Source organism: Ruditapes philippinarum, unplaced genomic scaffold (genome assembly GCF_026571515.1).
Source record: "Ruditapes philippinarum isolate M1 unplaced genomic scaffold, ASM2657151v2 ctg1080_1_1_1_1, whole genome shotgun sequence".
NCBI classification, from domain to species: Eukaryota; Metazoa; Mollusca; class Bivalvia; order Venerida; family Veneridae; genus Ruditapes; species Ruditapes philippinarum.
The window spans coordinates 224,372-249,628 of NW_026862433.1; the positions used below are offsets into that span (position 1 = coordinate 224,372).

Here is a 25,257-nt window from a genome sequence, read left to right on the forward strand (position 1 = left end):
AATCACTCACGCATAAATCTATGTTTTCATGAGACATGCATGATGATATTTCATTTGATAGATGTTCAAGTTTATGCTCAATCTCACTACTTTTTTAATTTTTTCTAAAAACTGCACTTTCCTATCAGAATCCCCCAAACATATTTACAATTAATTGTTTCCTTTTGTTCATATGGCTCATTTATTGATACATTTTCAACTTTATCAATCTTCAAAAGTACATGACACAAGACAGTGATCTGATAATATATTCGGGCAATCAATATCAAAACTATCAACATACTTAAATAATTCTTGTTTACATAATATATAGTAATAACACTACAACCCTGATTGTTAACGAATGTGTATTTACCTACTGTCGCATCATTTCCTAGCCTACCATTCATAATTCTCGAACCAGGTTTGCTACAAAAATCTAACAATAATAAGCCAATTATTATTCACGTGACCATGATCTTGTGATCTCCTTGGTGTTTCATTGTCACAAGTATAATCATCGGGCAATACATTTATACGTTCTAAAAATCAACATTGTCATTTGCTACATAATCAAAAAGAGTAGAAGTTCGTGCGTTATAATCACCAAACAAGAAAATAGTAACTATCGCTGTTTGATTTACTTTCAACATGTAATATAGAGTCAATGAGTCTATCAAAAATATTATTTTCAACTAAAGATTGTCGGCTGCTTCCATCAGGCAATACATAACATAATCCTATATATACATCTTTACTAATATTTAATTTTTTCCAGACGATAACTTTACCCAAAGTATATCGTCCTGACTAATATAAAATAACGTGTCATCTGAAACAAGATCATTTCGTACATATATGATAATTCCCCCTGAATTTCTTTTACTGTTACTTTTAACTAATTTTCTATGCAACACAAAATGTTCAAAATTGTCTTTATCTAAACTTGAAAATTCATTCGTCCATGTTTCAGTAAATAATACAATATCATTATTTTCGAAAAACATTGTTCAAAAAATCAGTATTTAACTATTTGTGGTTTTTGTGACTAGTCTTGTATGTTCATCAGGGCACATCTAATCGAACAAACCTTCTCCAAATCGCCCTAGCTTTTAACCTCCACTCCTCCAGGTAAACGCGAGCGCCTATTTATAGTAACTGGGGGAAGTCCTGTTCCATACCGAGCGTGATTCACTACGATTGTTTGGGTTTGACGATTGTGACTCTTAAACGCTACGGTTGTTTGCACGTGATAAATGTGTAGTTACTTTTTGTGTATTTATATTCGAGGACGAAATTGGGTCAATGTCATTCATGTTTGGATTTTGGCTATTTTCATTTGTGTTTATATTTGTGCCAGTGATGTTTCGTTGGATGTAGCTGGATAATCTGCATTTCGATTAAGTGAACCTTCTTGGGATAACTTTGAAGTTGCATTCAAGGTAGTTGCTCATTGTTACTATCATTTTCTGCCAATAATTGTAAGCTAGTACTTGTTAGAACAGCTATTTCTGAAATAGGCGTTTCCCCATTTGGTGATTTTTCGGGAATGTATGTTGCATCCTCAGATTGATTTGTAGTACACGAATGTTTATTTTTCGTTTGAGTTTGAATAGATTTTCCATGATTTTGATTAAGTTCACTCGTATTACATAAGTCCGATAAATGTGACATGTTACTTGGTAATTGTCTTTGAAATGTGTTTGGATTTGTGTCCATCTGCTGAACTCTTCGGGTCGAGTCTGGCTGGTGTATTTCAGTTTCCATTGGTGATGATATTGGCCCGTAGTTTGATGCCCTGTTGTCTGGTTTAGCATTGTTGCTAATTATTTCTGCTTCATTTTGGGGAGTAGAGCTTTGTCCATGGTTGCTAATAAAGCCAATATCTTGTAATCTATCGTTACGCATGTATAAATTCCAATCTGGAAATTCGTCATGTATCACCCTCCCATCAGCGACTATCTTTGCCGGATACACAACGTTTACTTTAGAATGTGGATTCGAAGTTCTGTATGTTTACTTTGGCCAAAGCCTTGATCTTGCATTTTGTATTTCTTTCGGGTAATCAAAATCAACCGAAATACCAGGGACATCTCTTAGCCTGTTAACTCGGCTCATTATCAGTTCAACATCACCATAGTCTCGAAAGTTAACTATAATTGGTCTCTTGTTAAAGTTTCTGCCTGGTGCACGTGAACCAAGTGTATGCGCTCGTGCAATATATATGTCTGTATCATAAATATCTAACCTGTTTTGCAGTAAGTCTTTGATGATAAATTTGCAATTTTCACCTCTATTTTCGGGAAATCCACGGAATATTAGGTTATTTCTTCTCGATCTGGCTTCCATGTCTATCGATTTATATGCCAAGGTTTTCAGTAAGGCTGTCTGGGCGTTAGTCACATTTACTACCTGGCCAACTTTTTCTTTCACCTGAACTAAAGTCTTTTGAAAATTTACTATTCCTAAACTACAGGCTACTTGTTCGTCTCGGATAAATATTCCATCACACCAAATTACACATATTTAGAAAATAAAAAAACAAACATTATTTTGATGAGATAGACTTAACATTTGCAAAAGCGTTAAAAATTAGAATAAACAGATAAAAGAAAGATATAAATGCACGTAATAATACTGAGAATTTTAGTCAAATTTAAAGGAACATTGTTACTATCAAGCCTTAATCGAAAGTGATCAGCCTTTGTCACGTGTAGATGTATAGTACGGAATGCCGTTAGGGCCATTGCCTTTGAATGTGTTGATCTGAAACACGATAGTCGAAAGTACGATGGTGAAAACGCGAAAACACGAAACTACGATGGTGAAAACGCGAAAGCACGATGATGAATACGCGAAAGTACGATGATGTAAAGGCGACAGTACGATACTACGATGATGAAAACGCGATAAACTATCGTGTTTTCACCATCGTACTGTCGCGTTTTCACCATCGTAAATTCGCGTATTCATCATCGTGCTTTCGCGTTTTCACCATCGTGCTGTCGTGTTTTCATCATTGTACTTTCGCGTTTTCACCATCGTACTATCGCGTTTTCACCATCGTACTATCGTGTTTTCATCATCGTACTGTCGTGTTTTCATCCTCGTACTATCGCGTTTTCACCATCGTACTGTCGTGTTTTCGTCATCGTTCTATCGCGTTTTCATCATCGTACTATCGCGTTTTCATAATCGTACTATCGCGTTTTCACCATCGTAGTTTCGTGATTTCGTGTTTTCACCATCGTACTATCGACTATCGCGTTTCAGATTAACACATTCATAGGCGATGGCCCTAACGGCATTCCGTAGTATAGAGCTTGGCCAGTCTGCAGTGTGCGAGACTGTATACTGTTTAAGCGCAACTTATATATTTTATATTTTGTATATCGTCAACATTGTATGGTATGATCCAAGCTGAAAGCAGGACTTATCTCGAATTCAGTGTAGTTAAATGACTCGGATATAACAAAACATTTGTAACACCAAAACAGAAAAGCAATTTAGAGGCACATGTTGATGATTCCAGACGACGTTATGCCTAGTCTATGATAGAATTGTTAAATGTCTATTTGACCTATTGTTATATTTTCCTCAGTTAAAAGGAAAGGGTTGTTCAATTATAGAAGTAGACATATAAACGAATGTCTCTTTCGAGTCTGGAAATTAAATTATCGAAGCTGTGATTTTCTATGACTTCGCATACGACATAACGAGACATTTTTACATGTATAAAAATAACACTAAAATGGAAACTCTGTTTAGTTTCATTGACAAAGAGGATACTATAAAAACAGCATACTGTTATATTAGTTTCTGCTTTTCTAAAAGTTTGAAGGGAATACTGTTGAAATCCGACTTAGTACATTACTTGTCAGTGTGTAAAGGAAACTTGAATTATTTCGTAATTACTTAATATTACAACTTTTAAAACTGTTCGAGAAACCATTTAAAAAATTGTCTTAAGAAGAAAGATAATAAAGTTATCAGTTTATTATTGTATGCCTAGAAAATATATTCACAAAATGACAACAAGTTAGAATATTACAGATACATCCAAACAGTTATGATTGAGATAAGATATACCCCTTATCTATCCATAAAGTACATTGGTCTTAAGAGCAAGATCTATTATACAAATAAAGACCTAACAGCAAACAACGAAATCATTTTATTACCCTTCCAGATTTTTTCCGCCTTTTTGATTGGATATTGATCACCCGAAAGAAATTGATATAACCGAGCCAGACGGGTAATATACACACTAAATTTCCCCGTTTGGTACCCAACGTTGTAAACAACATGCGCTGAGGTGATGCGCGTACGGTTCGATTTTACGCGGTGTAAATTCCGATTTAAAAGAACTTTTTAACTGTCAAATGATCAATATTTACCAACGTAGAGTAATGATACATATTACCATCAGTATCGAAAACAAATATGACCTTGTGAAATCTTGATATTAATTACAAAAAAGTGCGTTCAATAGACTACTTCTTTTCTCTTGTTTACTTTCGTAAGGTACGGGAAAAATACCTCATGTATTTATGTGACGTCATGTTGTGACGAAGAGGTACCCTAAAGGGAATCTTATTTCGACGTTTCATTTGAAACAGCAATGATTTTTTAAAAAAAACGTCTAAACTCGGCAGGGGAAGGGTAATAAAATTATTATTTTGGTTTTGGAGTGATATATGTTGTAAGAATTATAGTTCTTAATTGTAAATTTATTTATTATAATCACATAATTTTCATAGTTTGATTTTTTCGATAGTTTTACTATTAAAAACATTGTTTGACTCTTTCAATTTAACATAGCTTCACTATTTCCGCCAAAACGTAACGTCTTATTTTGTTTCCGTAAAGAGACGTCATTTAAATTGTTTACGGTGACGTCATTAACGTTACTTTGATATGTTGTTTTGCCTTGGGCGGAAGTGCTTAAATTGTTGATGTGTTTTGTTTATTGATGTTTTCCAATGGAAAGTAGATCATAATGGTAAGCTAGTTATTTATTATGTATGAATTTTAATAGTAAATTCAATATTGTTTAAATGATGATGAACTTTACAATATTTGCCGTGAATTAAATTATAAACGGAATTATTTGCGGAATATAAAATAACATTAATTATTTGCATAGATTTAAGTCTATAATTGTTTTAAGGTAATATCGTATATTTATGATTTTTGTATTAACATTATTATTTTAGACAATTTATTGTATTTTATTTTTAAATGCGTTGTAATCAGTATTTAGTTTGTTTATTTATTTAAATTTCAGAGAATCGCATTGTTGTATCACATTGAATATGTTATTCCATGAATGAGATAAAGAAAAGTGTTGAAATCTGCGCATTCTTGACTATGTTTTTAAAGGAAAACATCTACAATTCTCGATTTTACTGTGACGAAAATGCCGTCAACAAATAGTGCGGAAACTTGTAATCGGGAGTTTGTCAGCTTGAAGAGATCAAGAAGTGCAAATGGCGCTCCAAACTGACGAAACTATACAAATGAACTTGAAAAGAGCATGATTCCTACAATAATATAGAAGAGGTAAAACTACTGAACAATAAATTATGTGAACGCTTTGAACATTTCAATCAGTGCATTTACAATGTTTAGATTTGTGCGCGCAACCGGAAGTTGTTGCAGACTTGGAAGCGAACTTTGAGAGCTGTTTAAAGAACTTTGAAGAATTCAGGGAAAGATTTTCTCAGTGGATCGCGGAGCTATTGGACCGCATTGATGGATGAAAAATATTCCTATAAGAAAATGACGCAGAGTCAAATGTTCAGCCATGGAAGTTTCACGTACTTCAGTCTCGTCGCGCCGGAAATTACAAAGTGTTAAAGCAAAGCGTTTAATAGCAGAACACAAATTAAAACAACTTAAAAAGAAACAAGAACTTGAACGAGCTCGCCGGGATCTTGAAATGAAACAACAGTTAACTAGATCAGCAGTCGAAATTAAGAAGAAGCAGAGATAGAAGAAATGGTGTGGTTAGAAACGACACAGGAAGAAACCGGGGTCATATCTAACAATCAAAATGCTCAGCCTGACGTACAAAATAATATGACTAATCATATTCAGGTGAACAACCGTTACAGATTCTGTGAGAAATATAACTTTGACACAGCCCAGACTCGAAATAAACAGATCGTGTATACCGGAAGTTGAACAGTGAGACATCGAAAGCATTGACAGATCATTTCAAAGATTGGCGTCAGCACTTCATGAAGGATTCACTTACCGAAGCCAGAACTATTGACATTTGATGGGAAGCCTGAAGGATACTGCAAATTTATCAAAAACTTTTGAAACAAACATTGAAAGCAGAATAAGTGACATAATTTAAAGCTAAGTTATTTCTCATTCAGTATTGTACAGGTAAGGGCAAAATCTAGTATACGAAGATTGGTGTTTTGTTAGAACCGGAAGAAGGTTATAAACGTGCTAGGTCAATATTATTGTCTAGATTTGGTAGACCACAATTTAATTGCAAGGTCTTACATTGATAACTTGGTAAATGGTGCTCAGATTAAAGCGTCCGAATGTTGAAGGGCCCTAATTAAATTATCCTTTAGAGATGCAGAAATGTGAAATCAAACTTTCTCAGCTAGGATTTTTCCTCTGATATTGATAATACAGAAATTTAAGATGCATTGTTAGGCGGCTCCCAACACATATAAGGGTAAAATGGGTAGAAGTAGCAACATTATATAAATGAGTCAGGTAAGAGTGCCGCGCTTTTTTTCAGATTTGTCTAAATTTGTAGACGAAAAAAATCACGTATCGCTAACTCCATGTATAGCTATTGATCTTTGTAAAAACAATGAATTTTAGTCAAGAAAGAAACCAGAAACAGTTTCTGGCAAATATTACAGTAATGATAGACCAAAGGTCTACTCTAAATACACATACTAGAAGAAAAAGGTCATGAAAGTAGTAAATGCATTTGTTTGTTCAGGTAACTGTGCAGAGTTATCAACTGTGTAACAAGTTCAAGTCAATGAGTCTCAATGATCGTTATAAAACTGGTAAGATCACTTAAATTGCTGTTACAATTGTTTAAAAGGTAAACATTTTACAAACAGTGTAGAAAACCAAAAATATGTAAATGTTACTAATTTGTAATGTCCAAACACCACATTTTGTTACATAGTTGGGTAAAACCCGATAATGGCACACAGCAGTGCAGTCGTCGTGTAACTGTGCAAGCAACAGAAGGTTCTATCTGTAAAAATTTTTCTGGGTATTATTCCTGTAATAGTTTTAGGGGTGGGGGACGGTAGATCTTGTCAGACATACGCCCTGCCTAGATGATGGGGCCGAATAAAACTTATGTGATGAAAGATTGTTACGGAGCCTGAATATATACCGTTAAACCCCGTCACATTCCGGATGTCTACGGCAAACTCACGTGAAGGTATTATACAATGGTCAGGAGGGCCGACTTAGATATTTTCAACCTATCGATGGAAATGAAAGTATTACACCTAAGAAAAGTCTGGGTCAGTTAAAGTCATTACCCGATATCAACTCCGGATCTGCAGCTAAAATATGCAGATATCCGAAACTTACCGGTACTTATCCGGTATAAATATTCCAGATATAGACACTAATGACGTTATGATGTTAATAGGGACGGATTTCACCTATTGCATACATATATACCCGCTAGAAGTGAAATTCGGAAATAGCGATGAACCGTACGCGATACGCACTCGTCTTGGACTGGGCTATACGCGGTCCAGTCCCAACTATGAAAGAATCCAACGATATTAATATAAATTTTCTTTGAGTCACGTGACATGTTGTTTACAGCAACAAATTGAGCGTTTGTGGACAACAGACTTTTAATGATAAAATCACAAAGTGAAGAGTTGCATGTCCTGGTAGAAGATCAAAATGCTATGAAATCCATGGAGTCAACACATTAACTCGCGAGGATGGTCATTACAAGCTTGGTCTTCCTTGGCGTGATAGAAATTCATCAATTCGTAAATAATATATACCGCTTGCCCAAGCCAAAGATTACAGCAGTTGGAAGCGCAAGTTGGGTCAAATGACAATAATTTGCATGATTGTACAGAACTACTGTGAAATGATTACATTGCGAATGGATATGCCTCTGAATTGGATCACATTGTACAGAAACAACAGCGGGTTTGGGTATTTTGCCGCATCATCCGTGATAAAATGCTTAACAAGCCGGGAAAAGTACGTGTAGTGTTTGATTGTGCTGCTAAAATACAAAGGAATGTCGCTTAACAGTCAATTTTTGCAAGGACCTGATTTTAATGAACAGTCTAGTCGGTGTAACTTATAAAGTTTAGACAGGAACGAATAGCATTTATTGCAGATATTGAAGCAATGTTTCACCAAGTTTCGTGTTATCGAGGAAGATCGTGATGCTTTAAGGTTTTCTCTGGTGGCCTAATGGAGAATTGGACAAGATTCCTAAGCAATAATCGCATGAATGTCCATTTATTTTGGTGCTACATCTTCTGCCGAGTTGTGCTGCGTATGCACTTAAAAGAACAGCGAAAGATTTCTCGCATCTGTTTAAACCGGAAGTTGCGCTGACAGTTGAGAAGAATTTTTACGTTGATGACTGTCTAAAGTCTGTCCCATCTGAGCAGGGAAGCTATTGATTTGGCTATGAATTTAAAGAAAATGCCTGTCTTTGGGAGGATTTCGCTTAAACAAAATGGCTCAGTAACAGTAGAAATGTTATAAAGACAATACCGGAATCAGATCTGCCAAATCGGTTGTCAGCTTAACCCCTGGTGAAAAAATGTAATGACAAAGCATTGGGTATTATTTGGGACGTAAACAATGATACAATTAAGTACAAGGTTGACTTAAAAAATAACCCTTCAACGAGGCGCGGGATATTATCAACACTAAGTTCAATATTTGACCCTCTTGGACTTGTGTCGCCAATAATTCTGAAAGCAAAAGTTCATTATTCAGAACTTGTGTAGAGAAAAGCTAGGCTGGGACGAGCCAAAATTCCGGACAACTATGATGAAGAATGGCAAAGTTGGTTACGTTTCCTGCCGCGATTGGCGGACATCACGATAGATCGATGTTTCCTACCACCAGGATTTGGATCAGTAATTAATGCACAGTTGCATATTTTCAGTGACGGGTCGGGAAGTAGGTTACGGCGCATGCGCGTATTTGAGACTCACTGACAACACGGGGAATAAACATGCTGTCTCGTCATGGGTAAATTCTCGTCTAGCCCCCATAAAACAAATAACTATACGAGACTGGAACTATCTGGAGCTGTGGTCGCTTTGTCGCTTATATCAATGTCTTGCTGAGGAACTCGATATTTAGGATAGATGAAGTTACGTTTTGGACGGAATCGATGATACTACTAGGATATATCAGAAATACTTCAAGAAGATTTAAAACGTTCGTCGGAAATAGGCTTAGCATCATTCATGATACTACAAGTCCAAATCAAATGGCACCATATTGATTCAAGTTCAAATCCAGCAGACATAGCTTCAAGAGGTATCAACGCTTCTGAGACAGACAAATTAGATGTTTGGCTGCATGGACAACATTTCTTAGTAAGGTAGGGAACACTGGCCTAAGTATTCAGGTAATAATATCCCGGAAGTGAGTGAAGATGATGTCGAGGTTAAGAGAGAAATTGCTATTAACGTTACCACTTGTGATACTATTGGGAAGATAATTGAATACTACTCTGATTGGTTCAACTTAGACGTGCAGTGGCATGGTTTTTGAGATACAAGGATTATTGCAAACAGCGATATCTGCATCATGATGTAGTGGTTGAAAAAGGTAATCTCACCTTGTCTGAACTTAAGACATCTTCTCACGCAGTTGTGCAATACGTTCAGATGGAATGCTTTGCCGATGAGGTAATAAACTTGCAAAAAGGAACTAATGTTAAAGGTGAAAGTCCGATAGCTTCATTAAATCCAATACTTAAAGATGGTTTAATACGTACAAAAGGACGCATTATTTTACCATGATGAAACGAAATGTCCAATCATTCTACCGAAACGGCATCATTTAACTACTTTAATGATACGTTTTTACCACGAAAGTCAAGGTCACGTCGGAGTACAAAAAGTTTTAGCAGCTACACGAAACAAAGATACTGGATAATAAATGGACATAGCGCTGTCAAACAGGTAGTAAGGAATTGTGTACCATGTAAACGCAAGAACAATCCCGCTTTGTAAGCAACAAATGGGACCGTTACTTGAATGAGCCAAATCACACCAGATAAACCACCTTTTCATTTATTGGCATAGACTTTTTTGGTCCTTTGATGGTAAAATCAGGAAAGTCACAAGTAAAGAGATATGGGTGTATTTTTTTCTTGTTTAACATCAAGGGCCGTCCATTTAGAAGTTACTCATAGTTTGAGTACAGATTCGTTTATCGCCGCATTGCACGATTTATTAGCCCCCCCCCCCGCCCCCCCCCCCCCCCCCCCCCCCCCCCCCCCCGGAAAAAAAAAAAAAAAAAAAAAAGGAGTCTACCGGAAAGGTATATAGTGACAACGGAACCAATCTAGTAAGTGGAGATTGTGAACTACGCAAGTCCTTTACGAGAGTGGAATCAATCCGAAATTGGACAATTCATGTTGCAGCGGGAAATCGAATGGAACCTTTAACCCTCCGTCAGCTAGTCACATGGGCGGTATATGGGAACGGATGATACGATCGACACGTGCAATTTTGAGATCGTTAGTCAAAAGAGCAGCTTCTGACAGATGAACAACTTCTTACTGTTGTAACAGAGGTTGAAAAAAATACTTAATGATAGACCCATTACCCGAGTAAGCGATGACCCAAAAGACCCCCCAGTTTTAACTCCAAGCATGATTTTTATTACTAAAGTCCAATACATGTATTCCCACGTGGCATTTTTAGAAAAGAAGATACATATGCAAAGAGAAGGTGGAGACAGGCTCAGTATCTTGCTGATATATTCTGGAAACGATGGATTCGGGAATATTTACCTACCCTAACAATCTCGACAAAAATGGCTGAGACCACAAAGAGATATCCGTGAGGGCGATATTGTACTCGTGGCTCAGGAAAACATACCAAGGGGCAGTGGCCGTTGGGCAGGGTTGAATCTATAAATGTGGGTCGGGACGGGCATACACGAAGCTGTGTGGTCAAAACTAGTATGTCACAATTCTTAAGACAATAACTAAACTTTGCCTACTAGAATGTTCTATTTAAGTAAAGGTATACATTACAATAAGCTATTGTTTGTATAAGATGAAATCGTAACGTTTCATGGTGGGGAGTGTAAGAATTATAGTTCTTAATTGTAAATTTATTTATTATAATCACATAATTTTCATAGTTTGAATTTTTCGATTAGTTTTACTATTTAAAAACAATTGTTTTTGACTCTTTCAATTTAACATAGCTTCACTATTTCCGCCAAACGTAACGTCTTATTTTGTTTCCCGTAAAGAGACGTATTAATTGTTTACGGTGACGTCATTAACCGTTACTTTGATATGTTGTTTTGCCTTGGGCGGAAGTGCTTAAATTGTTGATGTGTTTTGTTTATTGATGTTTTCCAATGGAAAGTAGATCATAATCGGTAAGCTAGTTTTTTATTATGTATGAATTTTAATAGTTAAATTCAATATTGTTTAAATGATGATGAACTTTACAATATTTGCCGTGAATTAAATTATAAACGGAATTATTTGCGGAAATATAAAATAACATTATTATTTGCATAGATTTAAGTCTATAATTGTTTTAAAGGTAATATCGTATATTTATGATTTGTATTAACATTATTATTTTAGACAATGTATTGTATTTTATTTTTAAATGCGTTGTAATCAGTATTTAGTTTGTTTATTTATTAATTTCAGAGAATCGCATTGTTGTATCACATTGATATGTTATTCCATGAATGAGAATAAAGAAAAGTGTTGAAATCTGCGCATTCTTGACTATTTTTAAAGGAAAACATCTACATATGTGGATATATTACCTGCAAGATAAAATATCACCCTCGCCTAACGGCTCGGGTGATATAAAATCTTAACAGGTAATATATCCACATATATCACTCCAAAATCAAAATAACATATAATATATGGGTGGTATTGGCAAGTAAGGGATATATATGATCCGATATAACATTTATTTATAAAGCAATTACTAAAATGTTTTAGAACAATGTATTATTATTTCTAAATAAAATGTTCGTAATAAATCACTTAAAATTTCATCATTATATTATTTCAAGAATATCTAAATTATGCATTTCTTTAGTTTTATCAATACTTAAAATGTGAGCCCATTTGTAGACGAACACACTTTAAACTATACATTATTAAATTTTATTGAATTAGATATATACATATGTCTTGCTGCAATGGTTTGTTTATATATGAACATATGCATATTTCGTTTATTCATAGGTTTAAGGGTATAAATCTATATCGTATGAAATATTTTTATAAGATTTATCAACAGTGAATTTATGTTGGTTCCATTATTGTATGATTAACTCCCGTAAAGGTGGAACATATAATGTCTCTGTTATTTAATGTACGTAAGCAGAATAAAATGTTCCGGATCAAAATAAAATTTTGCTATTTTTGTAGGGTTTCGTCCGTTTAGCAACGATTTGTGCACGCTCAATTCGTTTTAAAGCAATTAACCACCATATTTATTTCATACTAGCATTTTGGAAGTATCCTTTTTTAAAATTGAAACAATGACTGCAGCATATATATATATATATAGCTTTATACACTTAAGTGTAAACACACGTACATCACGTATGTATCTTTGTGGTAAACTATAAATACAGTGTTTTTATTTGTTGCACCCTCTGGAATTCGAATGAATATCAAATTATATGAAATTACGTAAGTACTTATTCCCCAGAACATTTAAAAGCATACACCAATTTAAAGGCACATTCCGAGCAGCTTAGGTAATTTCCAATTTACAAATGTATATTCCTTTTAAAATATACTAAAGCGTTTAATTTAAAACAAAACTGTAACGTATCGGCAATTGAAACTTAGTCGAGAAGAAAATGGATTCGATACTAGTCATTAAATGTATTGAAATAACTTAGATTATGGAAATGTGTTGCCTGTGTTTCCATAGAAACGCTATGGCGTTTATAAGTAAACATACACTTGCTAAGAAGTGCATGTTATTTATATGTTAAATTATTTGAGTACGTTATTAAAATATATGATGCATAAAATATGTTTTTTTAATGAGAAACTGAAAATTATCCACAAGCTATTCATTGTACATGTTTGACTGACAGGACTGAAATCACAGCGTTGAAATATAACAACAATATAACTGTGTCTGATATTTGTAAGATAGTATTTGATGATTAACCTTATATATTTTGACAGTCTTTAAATTTAAAAGTGGCATTTTTCCCACCAGTAAACAGGTGAACAGTTTAAAACCCGCTGGACATTTTGCCATAATTTAGTTCAATTTTATATCTTACTATCATGGAAACACCATTAATAATCCATGTGACTGACGTAAATTTTTATAAATATATTCTGTATGGATCGTTAAAAAGATAGTCTTTTATAGTTCATGTTTCATAAACATTTTCTATAATCAATTATTTATCAATTATCGATTTGAATAAAAATATATTAAGCGGACCTCTGGCGAGCATCAGCGAATTAAAAAAATGTGATGAACCTACGCGAATATAACATTTATAATTTATTCTGTTTATCACATATCCAAGCCAGAACTGTTTTCAGTTAACACAATGAATCATGCTTATTATTTACGCGCATATAGTGTAACGCTAACAATAGCTCGTCTTTACGTTATGTTTGTATAAAGAAAATGACATCACGTCAACATATTATATGCATGTCCCTACAATACCATTTGTTAAGGAAATAAGGAAATCGCAAAGGTGACACGTTGTCTGTGATAACTTTGGTTATTGTATATATTTAAATTCAGAAGTTCAGATTTATTCAGTGACAGTTTAATGCAATACAATATGTCTCTAAAAGACATTTGTGCTAATAACATGCAAATACCATTTGTATATGCGTGGTTATATATTATATACTCCATCATTATCTCATCAACCACAGCAATTGAAATATTGTGATCATTATTGTTATAGTGAATTGGTCTATGATGGAAGGTCTGTGATATAATAAATAATTTCATTGATATATATAATTAATAATCATGCACAGCAACAAAATGCGAAATAATTATGTATGGGTAAACATGTATTGGTTGTGTTGGCAAGTGTGAAATACATGATAACCGTTTTTTGAAACATTTATTTAAAAAAACAGATAATTAAATGTTATATAGCAGCAAAATAATACTATTCACCACATAAATGTTTATAGATATATGGATAGCTTCCTCACATGAAAGAATCCAAAGTCCCTGTCGGGATTCGAGCCCACAGCGGTGAGGGGCAAGTGGTTTGAATACAGTTCATAGATATATAGTATCTTATATTTAATAATATACATCACATGTATCTGAGGTTTTTATGTTTTCATTCACAATATATGAATACTAGTAAAAATACTAACTATGCATATTAAGCGATCAGCAACGAGATAAATTTTCATCTTCAGTGTTAGCGTACATTATATAAAAAATATGTTGATCTAATCCTTTGTCTTGTAATGAGTTCATTGAATTAGATTTATCAAATCATGTTTTACAGCATATTACTATTAGCACATAAAATCACATGATATCACATTTGACTACGGTTTATGTTCAATATTAGAAATTGGAATTATTCCGGCATCAGAATTTATATTGGAAGGAATGCCACTAGCTTTTCATGAGATCATCATTTATCAGTAATATTGACAATAAGACCACGTGAAGGCAATACAGAATATGGGAACATTAAAGTTCCCGGGGGAAGCCCAATAATTTCTTGTGATTGAGCTCAATAGAACTAATGATATTACATCAACATTGATTTTGACTGTGATATCATGTATCAAAATATTGCAGGCTGTAATGTTTGCAAATTAAAAATGACTTTTGAATGAATTGCCAATTCTCTGTATTAGTTATTATTATATCACTTATAATGTGGCACGTAGTTATGCCGGGATATACTGTCAAATAGTTATTGCAAAAGTCGTGTTATTAATTTTAGACCTAACATATACGTGATCTTAGATTTTCAACAAAAATAAAGATATTACTTGTGATTACTTATTAGGTTATTATATTTTATTTGAAAGAGTATTCGATCTATATTTAAGAGAGACTCCACTGAGGTTTTTTGACAAAACGAGTCCGAAATTATTTATTAAAGACTATTGTTCTATTTGAGAGAAGGTCTATACCAGAAGCTTGTGTACACAATATGAGATCATTTGCTCACTCCGTTTTCCAATAATGAATAGTCTTTCTATAACAAATGACCCAAAATTGAAAAGCATCGGAACGCTGTTCACCCTATTTGTACAAAAATACGATTTGAAATTCTTTTCTGAAGTTATTTCTTTATTTTTTTTGTATATTTTTCGGTTTCAAGGGTCCCAACTAATCTATATTTTATGTTTTAAGCCTTTTGTACCCCAGTGAGCTCCTATAAGAAGCAATAATGATTACGAAAATATACTTAATATCACTTTTGAGTATTGGTCTCCATATTAAAAGCACTCTTATTTCGAATTGATACTTTTAATATAATACGGCTAAATATGGCACTGTGTTTCTTTAAAGATATAATACTTAATTAGCTTTCACTGAATAATGATGTAAGAGGTATGTTCTTAATTTGATTTCATGTTATCGTTATTCTACAAAGTGTCTTTACAAATAATACGTTACCAATATTAATGTATTTTGTAATCTTAAAAGGGAAAAAATGATTATAATATAAGTTGTTTTAAAGTTCAAAGCATTAAAAAATAATTCACGTCAATTAAATGTGAGATTGAAATATTTGTTTTGAGTTGTTTTACTGATTCTTTTGATATCTAAAAATTAAGTTTAATTAAAAAAGCACAGAGTCAGATCCTAGGCATTAAACTTAGAACCTTTAGAACCTTGTTCATTTTGAACATATCACATAATGTACGATGAAAATCTCAAAATGACCCTGTTAATGACATGCTAATGGATGCACGATAGTTTCAATAATATATAATCTATCAGTGTCTTGAAAAGCACGTCCTGAATTTAAAACATAATATAAGCATAGCATTTCCAGAAAAAACAATATTTCTTTACCTTTTTACAAATGAACGTGAAGTGAACTTGCCACACTTAGATTTTCAACATTACTTGTATGTTAAATAAGGTTGCATGACGTGAAAGGGATAAAAAATTTCTATGTTGTTTATGGTTATTGATAAACTTTATTACTCAATGATATCTGAAATATTAAGCTAGAATTCATAAATTCGTTTTAAGTATGAAAAGAATCAGTCTACAACATTATTCTTTATCTTTGAAGAAGATTCAGCAAACGCCAAAGCGCCTAATTACTTTAGCTTAAACTTTGACTCAATTATTATCTCGTGCATTAATATCTTTACAAAAACACCAACAAGACATTTTACTTCCTTCAAAATATAATTCCTTTAATTGAATGCAATTTTCGTCATGCAATGCATGCAACAGCATTTTTCAAAGAATAAACGTGAAGAAATATTGAGGAGACAGTAATCTTATAGAAGATTGAGGATGCTTTTATACTTCAAATTTTGATACTTGTAAATCTTATGTAGAAATTTAAAATACATTAACAACTAACGAAAAATTTTAAATAGATAAAGATCATAATAGCTCAACTCAAGATTGAATATCAATATCCATTTAACACAACATTTAATCTATAAAATAAAAATATATTACGAAAATTACTACATGCCATGTATGTAGTTAATTTGATTTAGCATTCGGCTGCCTTTTGTTTTAAATAAGTTGTTTTCAGAGTTTGATTTATTGTAATTTGCTTCTTATTAGCTGTTCCTCATAAATACCGTATGAAAAGTGTGCTTTTAATTTGCTTAATATTAACAATAAACGTTTCCGTTAGTTTAATTTTTAGCTCGACTATTCGATAAGAATAAGTAGAGCTATTGTAGTCACCCGAGCGTCGGCGTCGGTGTCGGCGTAACCACTTATGTTAAAGTTTTTGTAATACCTTAAGTATTTTCAAAGTCCATTGACACCCTTGTTCACCATCATGACACTAACCTGTAGACATGAGGTGATAACTGTATCAAGCATTTTCACAAAACTATGTCCCTTTTTCGACTACGAATTTACGTTAAAGTTTTTGTAATACCTCAATTATTTTAAAATTCCATTGACATATGGCTTTGAAGCTTTGCACACTTGTTCACCATCATAACCCAAACATGTAGACAGGCGGAAGTAACTGTATCAAGTATTTTGACAGAAAAATGCTCTTTTTTCGACTAAGAATTTTCGTTAAAAGTTTTGTAATACTTCAAATATTTTCAAAGTTCATGGACATATGGCTTTGAACCTTTGTACACTTGTTCACCATTATGGCCTCAACATGTAGACAGAATGAGGTAAGTCTATGAAGCATTACAATTTTCATTAGAATTTACATTTAAGTTTACAAACCACCTCAGATATGTTCATACTCTATTGACATCTGGCTTTGAAACAAATAGAAATTTTATACTCTGTCTGTATACTCGTATGATAACAACTTAATACGAAGTATATGATATAGCTATGAGTTGTTGCCCGCCCATGTACTGATAATTATTACATTATACCGACAACAGAGTATCAACGATTTTACCAATTCAACATATGACGTTTTGGTTATCATGTATCCGTATAAAAAGTGTATCATATAATGCATTGAAATAATGAAATGGAAGGCACTAACTATCGTGGCAAACTTACTTATCTATATTGCATGAGTATCCATAGAAACTTCACTATGTAAATAATCGCTGTTACTAAAATGTATGTTTTATACATTGAGATACTTAAAATGAATGTGCTTTTAAATATGTCAAAACATTCTAATATATTGTTTGAGTATCCATGGAAACTTGACAAATGCTTTCAGCAATATATCTTTTATATAATCGGAATCGTTAAAATACCTTGAGAAGTTTGTAGATCAATTATCTGATTACATTTAAATTGGTAACAAAACATCGTTAGGCAAACAATTAGTTAAACCGATTTAATGCAATAAAATAAACGTTTAATATATTGAACATTTTGTGTTAGTGAAATTATACATGAAGTTAATTGTATTTTTGTGTACAGTTTACATGTATGCGACTTTATGAAAATTTTCATTTGCACTGTCTACATGTCAAACTAGACCGAACTTTTATTTAGTAACGTTGTATGAATAGTGTGCTCATAAAAAGGACATTGCAGCATTAATGTTTATTGATGTGGTAGAAAAAGAACACTAGAATTATTTGCACCACTTATGCAATTTAAAATATGGTTTATGTCAGTGTATTTCCATATTATATATACAAAGGGCGCGGGAAATTCCTTAAAAAAAGAAAAAAAAAAGAGAAAAACACAATAAGAATGTTTTATATTTAAATTAATGTTTATTTGTGATGTATGTATGTATTATTCTCAAAATCAATTTATTTACTTGACAATATAACCGCACATCTAAAGAGGTGCAACTTTGATAATTAATTTCAACAGTCTTATATGGTCATTTACGTCAATTTCTCCTATACACAAATAAACAAAAATAAAGAAATTTTTCTTTTATCTTTTTGTATATCTTTCGTTTTTAGTGTCCAACAGTTTTTGTAAAAAAAATCAAATTTTATGTTTTCAGCCTTTTGAGCCCAGTGGAGCTCCTGTAAGAGAAATAGTGATTACGAAACTATTTTTTTTTTACTTTTAAGTGTTTGTCCTTTGTATGAAAGCAGTCTTGTTTTGAATTGATGCTTTCAATATTTTCCGGCCAAATATAGCACTGTGTTTCTTTAAAGATATAAAACTTAATTAACTTTCACTGAATAATGATGTAAGAAGTATGTTCTTAATTTGATTTCATGTTATCGTTATTTTACAAAATGTCCTTACAAATAATAAGTAATCAATATTGATGTATTTTGTAATCTTAAAAGGGAAAAATATGATGTGATGTTGAAATATTTGTTTTGAGTTTTTTAAAGATTCTTTTGAACATGTTTATAATATCTAAAAACTTTAATTAAGTTTGATTATTTATCACAGAGTAAGATGCTAGGCATTAAAGTTATTACCTTTATAGTTAGATTTGTTACTTATAGATTATTTCTTCTTTTTTATTCACTTTTGATGGCGGATATATATTGTATCAATTTAATATTGTTTAATAGCAGGCAACTAAGGTTAAACATAATGATTGTATTTATGTCGTATTTATTGTTTTTCTTAATTTTCGTTAAATTTAGAATTATGGTTAAAAGGCACCTTATGCACCAGAATCAAATAAATCTATACTTCTTTAGAAAGGGCAAACATAAGTTTAATGACCTGTAAATAATTGTTTAAGTATGTTATAATCTGATGCTTGTTGCCTAGGGACAGTAGTTGTAAATGTTAACTCATTTGTCATTAAGGCAGGAAACTGTAAAATAGTATTTTGACTTCCATGCAAAATTCTGGATCACTTTAACTGCACATATTTTCAATAGCAACAAATGAAAAAGGTGATTCGAGTAATTGCTAATTAGTAACATTTAAAAAACTAGTCTAAGAATAGACCACCAAAACATTTTTTTTAGTAAAATAAAAATAAAAGCATTTCTGGGGCATACTGTGCTTTTATATGATTTTAGATTTATTTGAAATATGAGTTTAATAAATAAAATTCGTTGAATTATAAACAGTGACATTATTATGAATTATATTACGTAATGTAAAATGTAAATAAGCAAGATTTGTTGACCCAGTTCATTTTCAGAACAATATCACTGAATGTACACAAATTAGAAATACATGTACTGATAACAAGTCGTGTCTCAAATGATCTTGTTAATGACATGTCCGATGCAACACACTAGTTTCAATAATGAATAATTTATAAGTGTCTTGTGAATACGTTTTTTAAACATAATATAAGCATATCATTTACAGATAAAACATGAAATTATTATTTCTTTACCTGTTGACAAATGAACATGAAACGACTTTGTCACACTAAAAATGTAACATAACGTACATGTTAAAGAAAATTGCATAACGTAAAATGGATAGTAAAAGTTCTACGTTGTTTATTTTACCATTGAACATATGATATATTGCCACAGCCAAAATGCAACATAACTTACATGTAAGAGAACGTTGCATGACGTGAAAGGGAAGAAAATTCTACGTTGTGTGTGGTTTACTGATACATTTTATTACTCAATGTTATCTGAAATATTAAGTCAGAATTCATTAAATTCGTTTTAGATATGATAAAAAAATCAGTGATAAACAGTATTCGTTATCTTTGAAGATGATTCAGCAACGCCAAGCGCCTAATTACTTTTGCTTAAACTTTGATTCAATTATTATCTCGTGCATTAATATCTTTACAAAAACAGCAAAAAAAAAAAACAAAAAAAAAAAACGTTTTACTTTCTTCAAAATATAATTCCCTTAATTGAATACAGTTTTCATCATGCAATGCATGCAACAGCATTTTATGAAGAATAAACGTGAAGAAATATTGAGGAGACAGTAATCTTATAAATGATTGAGGATGCTTTAATACTTCAAATTGAGATACTTGTAAATCTTATGTAGAAATTTAAAATACATTACCCAACTAATGGAAACTTTTAAAATGATATAGATCATAAAGCTACACTTAAGATTGAATATCAATATCCATTTAACGTAAGATTTTATCTATAAAAAATATAAATATATTACGAAAACTACTAGTATACTTGATAAAGCTATCGCCTGCCTTCTGTTTTAAAGAAGGTATTTTCAGAGTTAAGTTTCTGTAATTTTCTATTTTTAACTATTCTAGCTAAAAATACCGTGTAAAAGTGTCCTTTAAGGTGACAACGGAGTCAATTATCTCTGAAAATACCTAAAATGAGATTTGTTGCTAAGTAGATTTATCAACCTTTTCTGAACACATTTGTGATTTTATTTTGGAAGCAGTTAGTCCAAAAAATAGATGTTTTTAAACGTTTTAAACGGAACCTATACTATTTGTATCTGCTATCGCGTAACCTGCTCGATTATCGATAACGCTCCGCCCCCTGTTGAGGGCATCAATGAGGGAAATCGGGAGTTCCATATATCCGTGAATTACAGGTCCTACTGGTCATCCTTCTTCTCGTAATACATGTATCGTACAACTAACGTACATCTTTTATAATATCTCTATAACATTTAGCTTTTTTATAAATTAAAAATGTCGGCCAATGTACGCTAACCCCATAATGTATGAAACATAAATAATTAAGCCATAGCGGCAAATCGCTAAAGACCAGGGGTTGACTAAAAATGTAGTTGCTAAAATATCCCATAATGTGAAATAATTTGTCTGTCCCGTTAATCTGATAGATATTACGTTGAGTTGATAGACTTTTGTACGGATTCAAAGGCTTACTTTACATCAACCTCGTTTTCTAACAATGTCAAAGTAAACAACAACAAAAACAGACAAACATTTTTTTATATGTGAACGCCTATGCGACTTGTGGAAAGTGTCCCTGAAGACAAATTTCTAAACCATTTTAGATTGTCTAAGGATGATTATTTCTCTATAAATAAAAAAAGATATTAAAATATATTCTCAGTGAAAAATAAATTCTTTGCCAGTAAATCGGACACAGTACTAATAAATCTGGACAAAGTATGAAATTTATTGTCTATCCCGGTAGAAACTGGATCTCTATGCCGTGCATAGATGATATTCATAATAGAAGTCAAGAAGGCCAGATCATAATGATCTAGTAATACCTTTTATTTCTATTAAAATATGTGAAGCATTATCAATTTGGGTGGAAAAATATATAATATCCCGTGCTAATTTGTACATCTACCATGGACTTTAAAAGACTGTCACAAGCTTAGTTTTTTGTTATATTTTATTTTATATTTTTAACGAAATTTCATACACGAATACACAGACAGAGTGATACTGGGTATAATACAATAATAATGCTAATGAATAATAATAATAAACTTCAAAAAAGGAAACAATTAAATACCCCGCTAGCGGTGCGCAAATGCGTTCCATTTTCCCCCACTGAGTGCCTCAAATTTTACCGATAGTCACGTGACATGTGAGACAGATACCAGACGATCAGTAAATCACGTTAAGAATTGAAGAAATTTCAGCTATAAAACTGATATTAATCAGCAGCTTTTTTAATTGGTCAGATGTCACTGGGTCATAAAATGTTGTTAGAGTATGTTTACCGCAACTTGTGACCCTCTCTGGTGCGATATTTTGTGTATTATGCATTATTTAGCGTGAAACGTAGGGGTCCGAGAGAGAACAGCCGATTTATGACACTTCGTTTGATGCGGTCGGACTAACTTTGAATCGGCATAACTTTTTAATAATCAAGCAATTAACATGCGGTTTAAAGCACATGAAAGGAAATTCATTTACGGAGGGGAACCGTGTCAGGGATTTTTGTTTGCTCAATAGGCGACTTAATTATCTTTAATTACGTAATATGTATGGTGAAAAAAGTGGCATAAAATGTTTGACGTTACGTAATATTTTTTTGAGAAAAGATAGAAAAAATTTGAGACACGGTTCCCTAGATAATATGAGTATGGTTATTTTCAAAAGTTTGATGACAAAAAAATTAAAAAATGACTTTGATATGACGATTTAAAATTTTAGGATTTTTATTCAAAATCAATCATTTACAAAGGAATTTTTTTCAAATATGTTATTTTTTATGATGATCAACGACATTTAATGCACAAAGATTAAATAAATAACAATTATTACTAAAATAACTTTGTTTAAATGACATTTATGTGAGTACCACGGAAAGTGTCTGTTGTCACCTTAAATGTGGATGATATGAGCAATAAACGTTCCTGTTAGCTAAATTTTCAGTTAATTAAAGTTAACATAATTTCCAGATAAAGATATCAAATATTCAGTCGACATGGTATCAGTATGATGTTCTGCAGATTTAGATATAATATACATGTTTATTATTTCATTACTATTAGGGCTCTCAATATTCAGACAAAACACATATAGATTACATATTTCCAACGGACCACGGGCGGCTTGCAACTAAGGTTGCTTGAAAATGAAGTGCAACATAAAATAATTCAATCAATTTTCAATTCAGAAATGGAAATTGGACAATGTGGCAGATTAATGGTTAAATAAATTATTTTGTAATTGCAGATTTGTGTCAATGATCTAATGATGTAAATGATTAGAAAATAAAGACTGAGGTAAGCGTTATATGCATTTCAATAACCAAATTCATGTAAATTAATTAAGAAGAAAGAAACAAACAAATGCGCTCTTAAAATGCCCTTGGTGTATTTATTACACTAGCTTGAAAATTTGCTGGCAATCTGTTTAGAATTTATTTATGTTATAGTTGTATATATTAAATGACAAATAACATATCGATTGAAAATAGAATGATGAAAACGTTTTTAAAATGTTTCTATTTCTGGAGTAAAAAGTATGTGAAATGTAATTATGACATAAGAAATAAGATAATGGCTTATTTCTGGAAATTACACCTTCAACAACCTGTTATTTTATTGAAATAAAAGTGATAAAACAAACAAATCGTTATTACGTGAGTAATCGAAACTGAAAATAATTAAAGTAATAATTAATTTATTGTTACACATGTAGCCAGGTATAAATTTAATGATATATATTATATACACTTTATCATACCTTACTACACACAATTAAAAAACCCACCTTTTCATGAGATAGATATAGCATTGGCAAAAGCATTACAATTAAAAACAAAAAGAAGTGCACGTGCTCATTGTAAAGACTTTAGTCAAATTTAAAGGATTATATAAACTAGCAAGCCTTAACCTAAAGTTATTAGCCTTTGTCAATTGTATAGAATTAAGCTTGTGTGTGCATTTTTTAAAACTGTTCAAGATGTAGAACAATGTATATATTTTGATATTGGAATATCTTCAACATTGAATTGAATGATCAAAGCTGAAAGCAGGACAAATCTCGAATTCAGTTTAGGTTAATACCTCAGATATAACAGAACGTCTGCATCGTCTGTAACACCAAACAGAACAGCAATTTACAGGCACATGTTGATGATTCCAGAAGACGTTATGCTTCGTCGTTGATAGAATTGTGAAATGTCTAGTTACCCTATTGTTGTAATTCCTCAGTTAAAAGGAAAGGGTTGTTCAATTATAGAAGTAGACACATAAACGAATGTCTCTTTTCGAGAGGAAATTAAATTATCGAAGCTGTGATTTTCTATGACTTCGCATACGACATGACGAGACATTTTTACATGTATAAAAATAACAATAAAATGGAATCTCTGTTTAGTTTGCATGACAAAGATGATACTTTAAAAACATAATAATGTTATTTTAGTATCTGTTGAAGGGAATACTGTTATATTGAAATTTCAACATAGTACATGACTTGTCAGTGTATAAAGGATTTTTGAATTATTTCGTCATGACTTAGATTACTTCTTTTAAAACTGTTTGAGAAACCATTTAATAGATTGTCTTAAGAAGTAAGATAATAAAGTTATCGGTTCATTATTGTATGTCTAGAAAATGTACTTACAAAATGACAAAAAGTTAGGATATTAAACATACATACAAAATGTGTAATTGAAATAAAATTTACCTTTATCTAAGATCTATTATACAATAAATACTTACGTTGACAGTATTAAATATCAGACCTAAGAGCAAACCACGAAACTATTATATATGGGTAATATTGGCATGTGAGGGATACATGATCCGATATAATATATATTCATAAAGCAAATACTAAGATTTTTTTAGAACAATGTATTATTATTTCTGAATAAAATGTTCATAATAAATCACTTAAAATTTTATCATTATATTATTTCAAGAATTATATCTAAATTATGCATTTCTTTAGTTTTATCAGTACTTAAAATGTGAGCCCATTTGTAGACGAACACACTTTTAACTATACATTATTAAATTTTATTGAATTAAAAGAGATATATACATAAGTCTTGCTGCAATGGTTTGTTTATATATGAACATATGCATATTTCGTTTA

The 25,257-nt window shown here is 32.0% G+C and overlaps 1 protein-coding gene across 3 annotated transcripts in view; it reads left to right on the plus strand.

Moving 5' to 3' along the window:
• LOC132719065 (cholecystokinin receptor-like) overlaps positions 1–25,257 on the plus strand; it is a 107,234-nt gene that overhangs the window by 57,392 nt on the left and 24,585 nt on the right. The window contains exon 1 of one of the 3 annotated variants that reach the window (XM_060702804.1): positions 23,383–23,432. The exons of the other annotated variants lie outside the window; for them this stretch is intronic. The gene's annotated coding sequence lies outside the window, so the exon portion shown is untranslated. Of the gene's footprint in view, positions 1–23,382; positions 23,433–25,257 lie in introns of those variants that run through there. 3 annotated transcript variants of the gene reach the window in all.